Source organism: Oncorhynchus clarkii, chromosome 10 (assembly GCF_045791955.1).
Source record: "Oncorhynchus clarkii lewisi isolate Uvic-CL-2024 chromosome 10, UVic_Ocla_1.0, whole genome shotgun sequence".
Classification (NCBI taxonomy): domain Eukaryota; kingdom Metazoa; phylum Chordata; class Actinopteri; order Salmoniformes; family Salmonidae; genus Oncorhynchus; species Oncorhynchus clarkii.
Genome location: NC_092156.1, coordinates 79,016,751 through 79,030,072, shown reverse-complemented (window position 1 = coordinate 79,030,072; position 13,322 = coordinate 79,016,751). Strand labels below are relative to the sequence as shown.

At 40.0% G+C, this 13,322-nt stretch overlaps 1 protein-coding gene across 1 annotated transcript in view; it reads right to left on the bottom strand.

The window, feature by feature from the left end:
* The window catches only part of LOC139419172 (bifunctional heparan sulfate N-deacetylase/N-sulfotransferase 4-like), a 77,343-nt gene that overhangs the window by 63,050 nt on the left and 971 nt on the right, over nt 1-13,322 (bottom strand). The gene's annotated exons all lie outside the window — the stretch shown is intronic.

Below are 13,322 nucleotides of genomic sequence, written 5' to 3'. Positions count from 1 at the left end.
GGTCTAAGCGCAACGACCATTAGAAAAGTAGGCCCAAAATGAAGCCTGCCCCACAATGTCATTTGCTTTTGAGTGACAGTGAGAGAACCGTTAGGGTGAGAAGAAAAATTCCACCACAGGAATGTTCCTAAGGTCCTCCCGATCCGTGCAAGCCTAACCTTGACCGTGTGGCATTAACCCTTAACAGTAAAACAGTGTTTTTTGATCTCACAGAATGCAGTGTCATCTCTCCCCATAGGAATACATTGCCTGCACCCCTAATTTCAACCTGAAGTCTATATGGGTTATGAATGCCGTATGAACCTGTCTTCGGTACCAGTCCATCAGGCCACTATGAGGTCTACCTGTGTTGATTCTGAGCTTCCTGGACCAACCGGAAGTGGTTAAAATGCCCCTAAAAGTGTTTACCCATACCCTGCCTGCAGTTTGACAGACATAGTGCATTCAACCCTGTGTAAATCAGTCAGTTCTTAACGTAAGGACTTAAAACTCAGGATTCTGTAACAGCATACCCCAATGAGGATATGTGTTGATTTGTAGCTTCCTGTGCCAACCGGAAGTGCCATAATTGGTGTCTCAGGGGCTGTTTCGAAGGGTTAAAAAAGTCTGATCGCTCCAAAATTTCATATGTGTGATTAGGGAACCCCCATGAACTGTAAATCAGTCATTTTTCCCCAAAAAAATCAAAGGAAAAAAAAATCACACTAAAACACAACTTGGATGGAGGGACGTATTGGGGTGCGTAGAGACAGACAGTGGCTGCAATAGTTAGCTTTGTTGGAGCTAAAAAAGAACCGTCAGACCTAGAGTTCCGAAACTTTAGAAACCTGTTCTAGACCTCCGGTCGATGGTGCGTGGTGAGTTACGTGGCTCTAGACGGTTCTCGGACCGAGAAACAGCCTCGTACATTTGCAATACCTTCAATTCATTTTGACCATTACGAAAATGACGACGTTTAGAAAAGTCTCAGAGACGCAAGGCTAGGTGCATTGAAACCGGCTCGGACCATAGAGACGGACCCCGACGTGTCTGTCCGATAGCTCGTTCAAGGACCCCGTAGCAAGGCATGGAAAAAAGTGGATTTTCAGCACCAATTAGGGTTTTTCTCGGACACCAAATGACCTATCGAGCCGAAACTCGGGATTCGGGGTCGCCTCACATAGGCCTTCACATAATGTCCGAACTGGACCCGCAGCTAGAACGTAACTATGTGTTTTACCTTTTTATTATGTTTTAAACCGAAGGCGCTGTGAATTATGGGCCTGCTCTGACATATGTGATAGTTGGCTTCTAAATGAGTAGGAAAAAGTGGGTTTGGTGTCAATTGATATCCGTTTGGTGTCATAATGACATCTAATTGATTGATGGACACTGACTTGCTAGTTGACTTTTGTGCATTTGCAATATGTTTAAACGGAGAGGGACCATCACCAAAATGTCAGTCTGAAATCAAGACAAAAAATGGCATCACCATAGTCTCCAGACTGTGCCGAGTTCAACGAGCTATCCCGCTTGACCGTAGCTCGCTCGGTCTAGGCGCAGCGACCATTAGAATAGTAGGCCCAAAATGAAGCCTGCCCCACAACGTCATTTGATTTTGGGTGAGAGTGAGAGAACCGTTAGGGTGAGAAGAAAAATTCCACCACAGGAATGTTCCTAAGGTCCTCCCGATCCGTGCAAGCCTAACCTTGACCGTGTGGCATTAACCCTTAACAGTAAAACAGTGTTTTTTGATCTCACAGAATGCAGTGTCATCTCTCCCCATAGGAATACATTGCCTGCACCCCTAATTTCAACCTGAAGTCTATATGGGTTATGAATGCCGTATGAACCTGTCTTCGGTACCAGTCCATCAGGCCACTATGAGGTCTACCTGTGTTGATTCTGAGCTTCCTGGACCAACCGGAAGTGGTTAAAATGCCCCTAAAAGTGTTTACCCATACCCTGCCTGCAGTTTGATAGACATAGTGCATTCAACCCTGTGTAAATCAGTCAATTCTTAACGTAAGGACTTAAAACTCAGGATTCTGTAACAGCATACCCCAATGAGGATATGTGTTGATTTGTAGCTTCCTGTGCCAACCGGAAGTGCCATAATTGGTGTCTCAGGGGCTGTTTCGAAGGGTTAAAAAAGTCAGATCTGTCCAAAACTTCATATGTGTGATTAGGCAACCCCCATGAACTGTAAATCAGTCATTTTTCCCCAAAAAATTCAAAGGAAAAAAAAATTACACTAAAACACAACTTGGAAGGAGGGACGTATTGGGGTGCGTAGAGACAGACAGTGGCTGCAATAGTTAGCTTTGTTGGAGCTAAAAAAGAACCGTCAGACCTAGAGTTCCGAAACTTTAGAAACCTGTTCTAGACCTCCGGTCGATGGTGCGTGGTGAGTTACGTGGCTCTAGATGGTTCTCGGACCGAGAAACAGCCTCGTACATTTGCAATACCTTCAATTCATTTTGACCATCACGAAAATGACGACGTTTAGAAAAGTCTCAGAGACGCAAGGCTAGGTGCATTGAAACCGGCTCGGCCCATAGAGACGGGCCCCGACGTTTCTGTCCGATAGCTCGTTCAAGGACCCCGTAGCAAGTCATGGAAAATAGTGGATTTTCAGCACCAATTAGGGTTTTTCTCGGACACCAAATGACCTATCGAGCCGAAACTTGGGATTTGGGGTCGCCTCAGCTAGGCCAACACATAACATACGAAATGGACCCGCAGCTAGAACGTAACTACGTGTTTTATGGTTTTTTTATGGTTTGAACCCAAGGCGTTGTGAATTTTGGGCCAGCTCTGAAGTATGTAATAGTTGGCTACTAAACGAGTTGGAAAAAGTGGGTTTGGTGTCAGTTTGTATCAGTTTGGTGTCAGAATGATATCTAATTGACTGATGGACTCTTGTCCACTTGACTCTTGTACATTTGCAATATGTTTAAACAGTGAGGTACCATCACCAAAAGCGACATTCTGAAATCAACCCTAACGAGCGATTGAGATGAACCAGAATCACTGCAAAGCCATCCCGAGTTCATCGGGCCAGTCAATTTCACATTCCTGCAGGATTTTTATAGCATGACCAATTCGTGATGGTACCGGCCCATTGAAACATATTGCAAATGCACAGTGACTTTGAAAAAGTAAGGAAACATAAACAAAAAAAATCAAACTTTTTTTTTTTTGGGTGACCAGTTGCACGTGCATTTGCAATATGATTCTATAGTGAAAAAACATATTGCAAATGCACAGTGACTTTGAAAAAGTAAGGAAAAATAAACAAAAAAAATCTAAATTTTTTTTGGGGGGATGACCAGTTGCACGTGCATTTGCAATATGATTCTATAGTGAAAAAAAATATTGCAAATGCACAGTGACTTTGAAAAAGTAAGGAAAAATAAACAAAAAAAATCTAATTTTTTTGGGGGGGGATGACCAGTTGCACGTGCATTTGCAATATGATTCTATAGTGAAAAAACATCACCAAAAGCGACATTCTGAAATCAACCCAAACGAGCGATTGAGATGACCCAGAATCACTGCAAAGCCATCCCGAGTTCATCGGGCCAGTCAATTTCACATTCCTGCAGGATTTTTATAGCATGACAAATTCGTGATGGTACCTGCCCATTAAAACATATTGCAAATGCACAGTGACTTTGAAAAAGTAAGGAAACATAGAATCAAATTATTTTTTTTTGGGTTACCAGTTGCACATTTCAGATCACCAGTTGCACATTTCAGATCACCAGTTGCACATTTCAGATCACCAGTTGCACGGAGGAAAATCGTTACTTTTGACTTTGACTTTTGACTTCCTATGACATCATATTGCAAATGGACAAAACATATGCCTTATGCACAAGTAAAACAAAAAAAAAATTATGATAATACAAGTTGACAAAGGTATAGTTTGAGCAAAGAATAGTTTGAATTTTGAGCATGACAAATTCGTGATGGTAAAACATATTGCAAATGCACAGTGACTTTGAAAAAGTAAGGAAACATAAACAAATGGACATAATGAAATCATCATTTTTTTTTCCCGGTTACCAGTTGCACGCGCATTTGCAATATGATTCTATAGTGAAAAAACATATTGCAAATGGACATGATGAAATCAACACAACGAGTGATGGAAATGAACAACTATCACTGCCCGGCCGTCCCGAGTTCATCAGTTCAGTCAATTTTGGCCCCCAAAAAAATTGACTTTTGACTTTGACTTTTGACTTCCTATGAAATCATATTGCAAATGGACAAATCATATTCCTTATGCACAAGTAAAAAAAAAAAAATTATGATAATAACATTTTACAAAAGTATATTCATACACTTCTTACACATGATTAATTGTCTTAAAATCGAAACAATTTCGAAAAACGGTCCAGAAAGCACTTTTTTTAGTTTTTAAAGTTGAAAAAAAAAATCAAATTTTCGACTTTTGACATCCTATTAAATCGTATTGCAAATGGACAAAACATATGCCTTATGCACAAGTAAAAAAAAATAAAAAAATTATGATAATAAAATACGAATAAAGTATGTTGATACAGTTCTTATACGTGTGTAATTGACACAAAATTCGAAAGAATTTTGAAAAACGGTCCAGAAAGCACTTTTTTAAGGATGTTTGAAGTTTTTTACCAAATTTTGACATTTTTGACTTTTGACTTTTGACTTCCTATGAAATCATATTCCAAATGGAGAAAACATATGCCTTATGCACTAGTAAAAAAACAAAAAAATGATAATAAAGTATGACTAAAGTATGTTGATAAAGCTCTTATACATGTGTAATTGACATAAAAATTGAAAGAATTTTGAAAAACGGTCCAGAAAGCACTTTTTTAAGGATGTGTGAAGTTTTTTACCAAATTTTGACATTTTTGACTTTTGACTTCCTATGAAATCATATTGCAAATGGACAAAACATGTGCCTTATGCGCATGTAATTAAAAAAATATATATTTGATATCAAAATTGGACAAAAGTATAATCATACAGTTCTTACACATGTGTAATTGACAAAAAAAGCGAAAGAATTTCGAAAAAAGGCCCAGAAAGCACTTTTTTAAGGGGTGAAAAGTTTTTGAAAAAAATATCCTTTTTTCAAAATGTTTCTTTTGGATGTTGACTTGGGTTGCATTTCCAATATGAAAAACCCAGGTGGAGCGCACTCGCCCCCTGTTGGATTTTTGAGGTGTTACAATTGGCAATTGCCATATGGCATTTGCCATATACTTTGCACGAATCAACGCCGCTTTGGGTGGTATTGGACATCGTGTACATGGTTTGTCCAATGCCAATATCTTGCCATTCATTTTTGTACAATTCAGGGGGGTATTCCCTTACCCATAATAATAATAATATTAACCTGGTCAGTGAGAGGAGGCAGGTCTCCCTTCCCCATAATAATAATACTATTAACCTGGTCAGTGAGATGAGACAGGTCTCCCTTCCCCATAATAATAATAATATTAACCTGGTCAGTGAGAGGAGGCAGGTATCCCTTCCCCATAATAATAATAATATTAACCTGGTCAGTGAGACAGGTCTCCCTTCCCCATAATAATAATAATATTAACCTGGTCAGTGAGACAGGTCTCCCTTCCCCATAATAATAATAATATTAACCTGGTCAGAGAGACAGGTCTCCCTTCCCCATAATAATAATAATATTAACCTGGTCAGTGAGATGAGACATCTCTCCCTTCCCCATAATAATAATAATATTAACCTGGTCAGTGAGACAGGTCTCCCTTCCCCATAATAATAATAATATTAACCTGGTCAGTGAGACAGGTCTCCCTTCCCCATAATAATAATAATATTAACCTGGTCAGTGAGAGGTGACAGGTCTCCCTTCCCCATAATAATAATAATATTAACCTGGTCAGTGAGAGGAGACAGGTCTCCCTTCCCCATAATAATAATAATATTAACCTGGTCAGTGAGAGGAGACAGGTCTCCCTTCCCCATAATAATAATAATATTAACCTGGTCAGTGAGAGGAGGCAGGTCTCCCTTCCCCATAATAATAATAATATTAACCTGGTCAGTGAGACAGGTCTCCCTTCCCCATAATAATAATAATATTAACCTGGTCAGTGAGGCAGGTCTCCCTTCCCCATAACAATAATAATATTAACCTGGTCAGTGAGACAGGTCTCCCTTCCCCATAATAATAATAATATTAACCTGGTCAGTGAGACAGGTCTCCCTTCCCCATAATAATAATAATATTAACCTGGTCAGTGAGGCAGGTCTCCCTTCCCCATAACAATAATAATATTAACCTGGTCAGTGAGACAGGTCTCCCTTCCCCATAATAATAATAATATTAACCTGGTCAGTGAGACAGGTCTCCCTTCCCCATAATAATAATAATATTAACCTGGTCAGTGAGACAGGTCTCCCTTCCCCATGATAATAATAATATTAACCTGGTCAGTGAGAGGAGACAGGTCTCCCTTCCCCATAATAATAATAATATTAACCTGGTCAGTGAGACAGGTCTCCCTTCGCCATAATAATAATAATATTAACCTGGTCAGTGAGAGGAGGCAGGTCTCCCTTCCCCATAATAATAATAATATTAACCTGGTCAGTGAGAGGAGACAGGTCTCCCTTCCCCATAATAATAATAATATTAACCTGGTCAGTGAGAGGAGACAGGTCTCCCTTCCTGGTCCATAATAATAATAATATTAACCTGGTCAGTGAGAGGAGGCAGGTCTCCCTTCCCCATAATAATAATAATATGAACGTGGTCAGTGAGAGGAGACAGGTCTCCCTTCCCCATAATAATAATAATATTAACCTGGTCAGTGAGACAGGTCTCCCTTCCCCATAATAATAATAATATTAACCTGGTCAGTGAGAGGAGACAGGTCTCCCTTCCCCATAATAATAATAATATTAACCTGGTCAGTGAGAGGAGGCAGGTCTCCCTTCCCCATAATAATAATAATATTAACCTGGTCAGTGAGACAGGTCTCCCTTACCCATAATAATAATAATATTAACCTGGTCAGTGAGACAGGTCTCCTATCCCCATAATAATAATAATATTAACCTGGTCAGTGAGGCAGGTCTCCCTTCCCCATAACAATAATAATATTAACCTGGTCAGTGAGACAGGTCTCCCTTCCCCATAATAATAATAATATTAACCTGGTCAGTGAGAGGAGGCAGGTCTCCCTTCCCCATAATAATAATAATATTAACCTGGTCAGTGAGAGGAGGCAGGTCTCCCTTCCCCATAATAATAATAATATTAACCTGGTCAGTGAGAGGAGACAGGTCTCCCTTACCCATAATAATAATAATATTAACCTGGTCAGTGAGAGGAGACAGGTCTCCCTTCCCCATAATAATAATAATATTAACCTGGTCAGTGAGACAGGTCTCCCTTCCCCATAATAATAATAATATTAACCTGGTCAGTGAGAGGAGGCAGGTATCCCTTCCCCATAATAATAATAATATTAACCTGGTCAGTGAGACAGGTCTCCCTTCCCCATAATAATAATAATATTAACCTGGTCAGTGAGACAGGTCTCCCTTCCCCATAATAATAATAATATTAACCTGGTCAGAGAGACAGGTCTCCCTTCCCCATAATAATAATAATATTAACCTGGTCAGTGAGATGAGACATCTCTCCCTTCCCCATAATAATAATAATATTAACCTGGTCAGTGAGACAGGTCTCCCTTCCCCATAATAATAATAATATTAACCTGGTCAGTGAGACAGGTCTCCCTTCCCCATAATAATAATAATATTAACCTGGTCAGTGAGAGGAGACAGGTCTCCCTTCCCCATAATAATAATAATATTAACCTGGTCAGTGAGAGGAGACAGGTCTCCCTTCCCCATAATAATAATAATATTAACCTGGTCAGTGAGAGGAGACAGGTCTCCCTTCCCCATAATAATAATAATATTAACCTGGTCAGTGAGAGGAGGCAGGTCTCCCTTCCCCATAATAATAATAATATGAACGTGGTCAGTGAGAGGAGACAGGTCTCCCTTCCCCATAATAATAATAATATTAACCTGGTCAGTGAGACAGGTCTCCCTTCCCCATAATAATAATAATATTAACCTGGTCAGTGAGAGGAGACAGGTCTCCCTTCCCCATAATAATAATAATATTAACCTGGTCAGTGAGAGGAGGCAGGTCTCCCTTCCCCATAATAATAATAATATTAACCTGGTCAGTGAGACAGGTCTCCCTTACCCATAATAATAATAATATTAACCTGGTCAGTGAGACAGGTCTCCTATCCCCATAATAATAATAATATTAACCTGGTCAGTGAGGCAGGTCTCCCTTCCCCATAACAATAATAATATTAACCTGGTCAGTGAGACAGGTCTCCCTTCCCCATAATAATAATAATATTAACCTGGTCAGTGAGAGGAGGCAGGTCTCCCTTCCCCATAATAATAATAATATTAACCTGGTCAGTGAGAGGAGGCAGGTCTCCCTTCCCCATAATAATAATAATATTAACCTGGTCAGTGAGAGGAGGCAGGTCTCCCTTCCCCATAATAATAATAATATTAACCTGGTCAGTGAGAGGAGACAGGTCTCCCTTACCCATAATAATAATAATATTAACCTGGTCAGTGAGAGGAGACAGGTCTCCCTTCCCCATAATAATAATAATATTAACCTGGTCAGTGAGACAGGTCTCCCTTCCCCATAATAATAATAATATTAACCTGGTCAGTGAGAGGAGGCAGGTATCCCTTCCCCATAATAATAATAATATTAACCTGGTCAGTGAGACAGGTCTCCCTTCCCCATAATAATAATAATATTAACCTGGTCAGTGAGACAGGTCTCCCTTCCCCATAATAATAATAATATTAACCTGGTCAGAGAGACAGGTCTCCCTTCCCCATAATAATAATAATATTAACCTGGTCAGTGAGATGAGACATCTCTCCCTTCCCCATAATAATAATAATATTAACCTGGTCAGTGAGACAGGTCTCCCTTCCCCATAATAATAATAATATTAACCTGGTCAGTGAGACAGGTCTCCCTTCCCCATAATAATAATAATATTAACCTGGTCAGTGAGAGGAGACAGGTCTCCCTTCCCCATAATAATAATAATATTAACCTGGTCAGTGAGAGGAGACAGGTCTCCCTTCCCCATAATAATAATAATATTAACCTGGTCAGTGAGAGGAGGCAGGTCTCCCTTCCCCATAATAATAATAATATGAACGTGGTCAGTGAGAGGTGACAGGTCTCCCTTCCCCATAATAATAATAATATTAACCTGGTCAGTGAGACAGGTCTCCCTTCCCCATAATAATAATAATATTAACCTGGTCAGTGAGAGGAGACAGGTCTCCCTTCCCCATAATAATAATAATATTAACCTGGTCAGTGAGAGGAGGCAGGTCTCCCTTCCCCATAATAATAATAATATTAACCTGGTCAGTGAGACAGGTCTCCCTTACCCATAATAATAATAATATTAACCTGGTCAGTGAGACAGGTCTCCCTTCCCCATAATAATAATAATATTAACCTGGTCAGTGAGGCAGGTCTCCCTTCCCCATAACAATAATAATATTAACCTGGTCAGTGAGACAGGTCTCCCTTCCCCATAATAATAATAATATTAACCTGGTCAGTGAGACAGGTCTCCCTTCCCCATAATAATAATAATATTAACCTGGTCAGTGAGACAGGTCTCCCTTCCCCATGATAATAATAATATTAACCTGGTCAGTGAGAGGAGACAGGTCTCCCTTCCCCATAATAATAATAATATTAACCTGGTCAGTGAGACAGGTCTCCCTTCGCCATAATAATAATAATATTAACCTGGTCAGTGAGAGGAGGCAGGTCTCCCTTCCCCATAATAATAATAATATTAACCTGGTCAGTGAGAGGAGACAGGTCTCCCTTCCCCATAATAATAATAATATTAACCTGGTCAGTGAGAGGAGGCAGGTCAGGTCTCCCTTCCCCATAATAATAATAATATTAACCTGGTCAGTGAGAGGAGGCAGGTCTCCCTTCCCCATAATAATAATAATATGAACGTGGTCAGTGAGAGGAGACAGGTCTCCCTTCCCCATAATAATAATAATATTAACCTGGTCAGTGAGACAGGTCTCCCTTCCCCATAATAATAATAATATTAACCTGGTCAGTGAGAGGAGACAGGTCTCCCTTCCCCATAATAATAATAATATTAACCTGGTCAGTGAGAGGAGGCAGGTCTCCCTTCCCCATAATAATAATAATATTAACCTGGTCAGTGAGACAGGTCTCCCTTACCCATAATAATAATAATATTAACCTGGTCAGTGAGACAGGTCTCCCTTCCCCATAATAATAATAATATTAACCTGGTCAGTGAGAGGAGACAGGTCTCCCTTCCCCATAATAATAATAATATTAACCTGGTCAGTGAGAGGAGACAGGTCTCCCTTCCCCATAATAATAATAATATTAACCTGGTCAGTGAGAGGAGGCAGGTCTCCCTTCCCCATAATAATAATAATATGAACGTGGTCAGTGAGAGGTGACAGGTCTCCCTTCCCCATAATAATAATAATATTAACCTGGTCAGTGAGACAGGTCTCCCTTCCCCATAATAATAATAATATTAACCTGGTCAGTGAGAGGAGACAGGTCTCCCTTCCCCATAATAATAATAATATTAACCTGGTCAGTGAGAGGAGGCAGGTCTCCCTTCCCCATAATAATAATAATATTAACCTGGTCAGTGAGACAGGTCTCCCTTACCCATAATAATAATAATATTAACCTGGTCAGTGAGACAGGTCTCCCTTCCCCATAATAATAATAATATTAACCTGGTCAGTGAGGCAGGTCTCCCTTCCCCATAACAATAATAATATTAACCTGGTCAGTGAGACAGGTCTCCCTTCCCCATAATAATAATAATATTAACCTGGTCAGTGAGACAGGTCTCCCTTCCCCATAATAATAATAATATTAACCTGGTCAGTGAGACAGGTCTCCCTTCCCCATGATAATAATAATATTAACCTGGTCAGTGAGAGGAGACAGGTCTCCCTTCCCCATAATAATAATAATATTAACCTGGTCAGTGAGACAGGTCTCCCTTCGCCATAATAATAATAATATTAACCTGGTCAGTGAGAGGAGGCAGGTCTCCCTTCCCCATAATAATAATAATATTAACCTGGTCAGTGAGAGGAGACAGGTCTCCCTTCCCCATAATAATAATAATATTAACCTGGTCAGTGAGAGGAGACAGGTCTCCCTTCCCCATAATAATAATAATATTAACCTGGTCAGTGAGAGGAGGCAGGTCTCCCTTCCCCATAATAATAATAATATGAACGTGGTCAGTGAGAGGAGACAGGTCTCCCTTCCCCATAATAATAATAATATTAACCTGGTCAGTGAGACAGGTCTCCCTTCCCCATAATAATAATAATATTAACCTGGTCAGTGAGAGGAGACAGGTCTCCCTTCCCCATAATAATAATAATATTAACCTGGTCAGTGAGAGGAGGCAGGTCTCCCTTCCCCATAATAATAATAATATTAACCTGGTCAGTGAGACAGGTCTCCCTTACCCATAATAATAATAATATTAACCTGGTCAGTGAGACAGGTCTCCTATCCCCATAATAATAATAATATTAACCTGGTCAGTGAGGCAGGTCTCCCTTCCCCATAACAATAATAATATTAACCTGGTCAGTGAGACAGGTCTCCCTTCCCCATAATAATAATAATATTAACCTGGTCAGTGAGAGGAGGCAGGTCTCCCTTCCCCATAATAATAATAATATTAACCTGGTCAGTGAGAGGAGGCAGGTCTCCCTTCCCCATAATAATAATAATATTAACCTGGTCAGTGAGAGGAGACAGGTCTCCCTTCCCCATAATAATAATAATATTAACCTGGTCAGTGAGAGGAGGCAGGTATCCCTTCCCCATAATAATAATAATATTAACCTGGTCAGTGAGACAGGTCTCCCTTCCCCATAATAATAATAATATTAACCTGGTCAGAGAGACAGGTCTCCCTTCCCCATAATAATAATAATATTAACCTGGTCAGTGAGATGAGACAGCTCTCCCTTCCCCATAATAATAATAATATTAACCTGGTCAGTGAGACAGGTCTCCCTTCCCCATAATAATAATAATATTAACCTGGTCAGTGAGACAGGTCTCCCTTCCCCATAATAATAATAATATTAACCTGGTCAGTGAGAGGAGACAGGTCTCCCTTCCCCATAATAATAATAATATTAACCTGGTCAGTGAGACAGGTATCCCTTCGCCATAATAATAATAATATTAACCTGGTCAGTGAGAGGAGGCAGGTCTCCCTTCCCCATAATAATAATAATATTAACCTGGTCAGTGAGAGGAGACAGGTCTCCCTTCCCCATAATAATAATAATATTAACCTGGTCAGTGAGAGGAGACAGGTCTCCCTTCCCCATAATAATAATAATATTAACCTGGTCAGTGAGGGGAGGCAGGTCTCCCTTCCCCATAATAATAATAATATTAACCTGGTCAGTGAGAGGAGACAGGTCTCCCTTCCCCATAATAATAATAATATTAACCTGGTCAGTGAGAGGAGAAAGGTCTCCCTTCCGCATAATAATAATAATATTAACCTGGTCAGTGAGACAGGTCTCCCTTCCCCATAATAATAATAATATTAACCTGGTCAGAGAGACAGGTCTCCCTTCCCCATAATAATAATAATATTAACCTGGTCAGTGAGACAGGTCTCCCTTCCCCATAATAATAATAATATTAACCTGGTCAGTGAGACAGGTCTCCCTTCCCCATAATAATAATAATATTAACCTGGTCAGTGAGAGGAGGCAGGTCTCCCTTCCCCATAATAATAATAATATTAACCTGGTCAGTGAGACAGGTCTCCCTTCCCCATAATAATAATAATATTAACCTAGTCAGTGAGACATGTCTCCCTTCCCCATAATAATAATAATATTAACCTGGTCAGTGAGAGGAGACAGGTCTCCCTTCCCCATAATAATAATAATATTAACCTGGTCAGTGAGAGGAGGCAGGTCTCCCTTCCCCATAATAATAATAATATTAACCTGGTCAGTGAGAGGAGGCAGGTCTCCCTTCCCCATAATATTAATATTATTAACCTGGTCAGTGAGAGGAGGCAGGTCTCCCTTCCCCATAATAATAATAATATTAACCTGGTCAGTGAGACAGGTCTCCCTTCCCCATAATAATAATAATATTAACCTGGTCAGTGAGAGGAGACAGGTCTCCCTTCCCCATA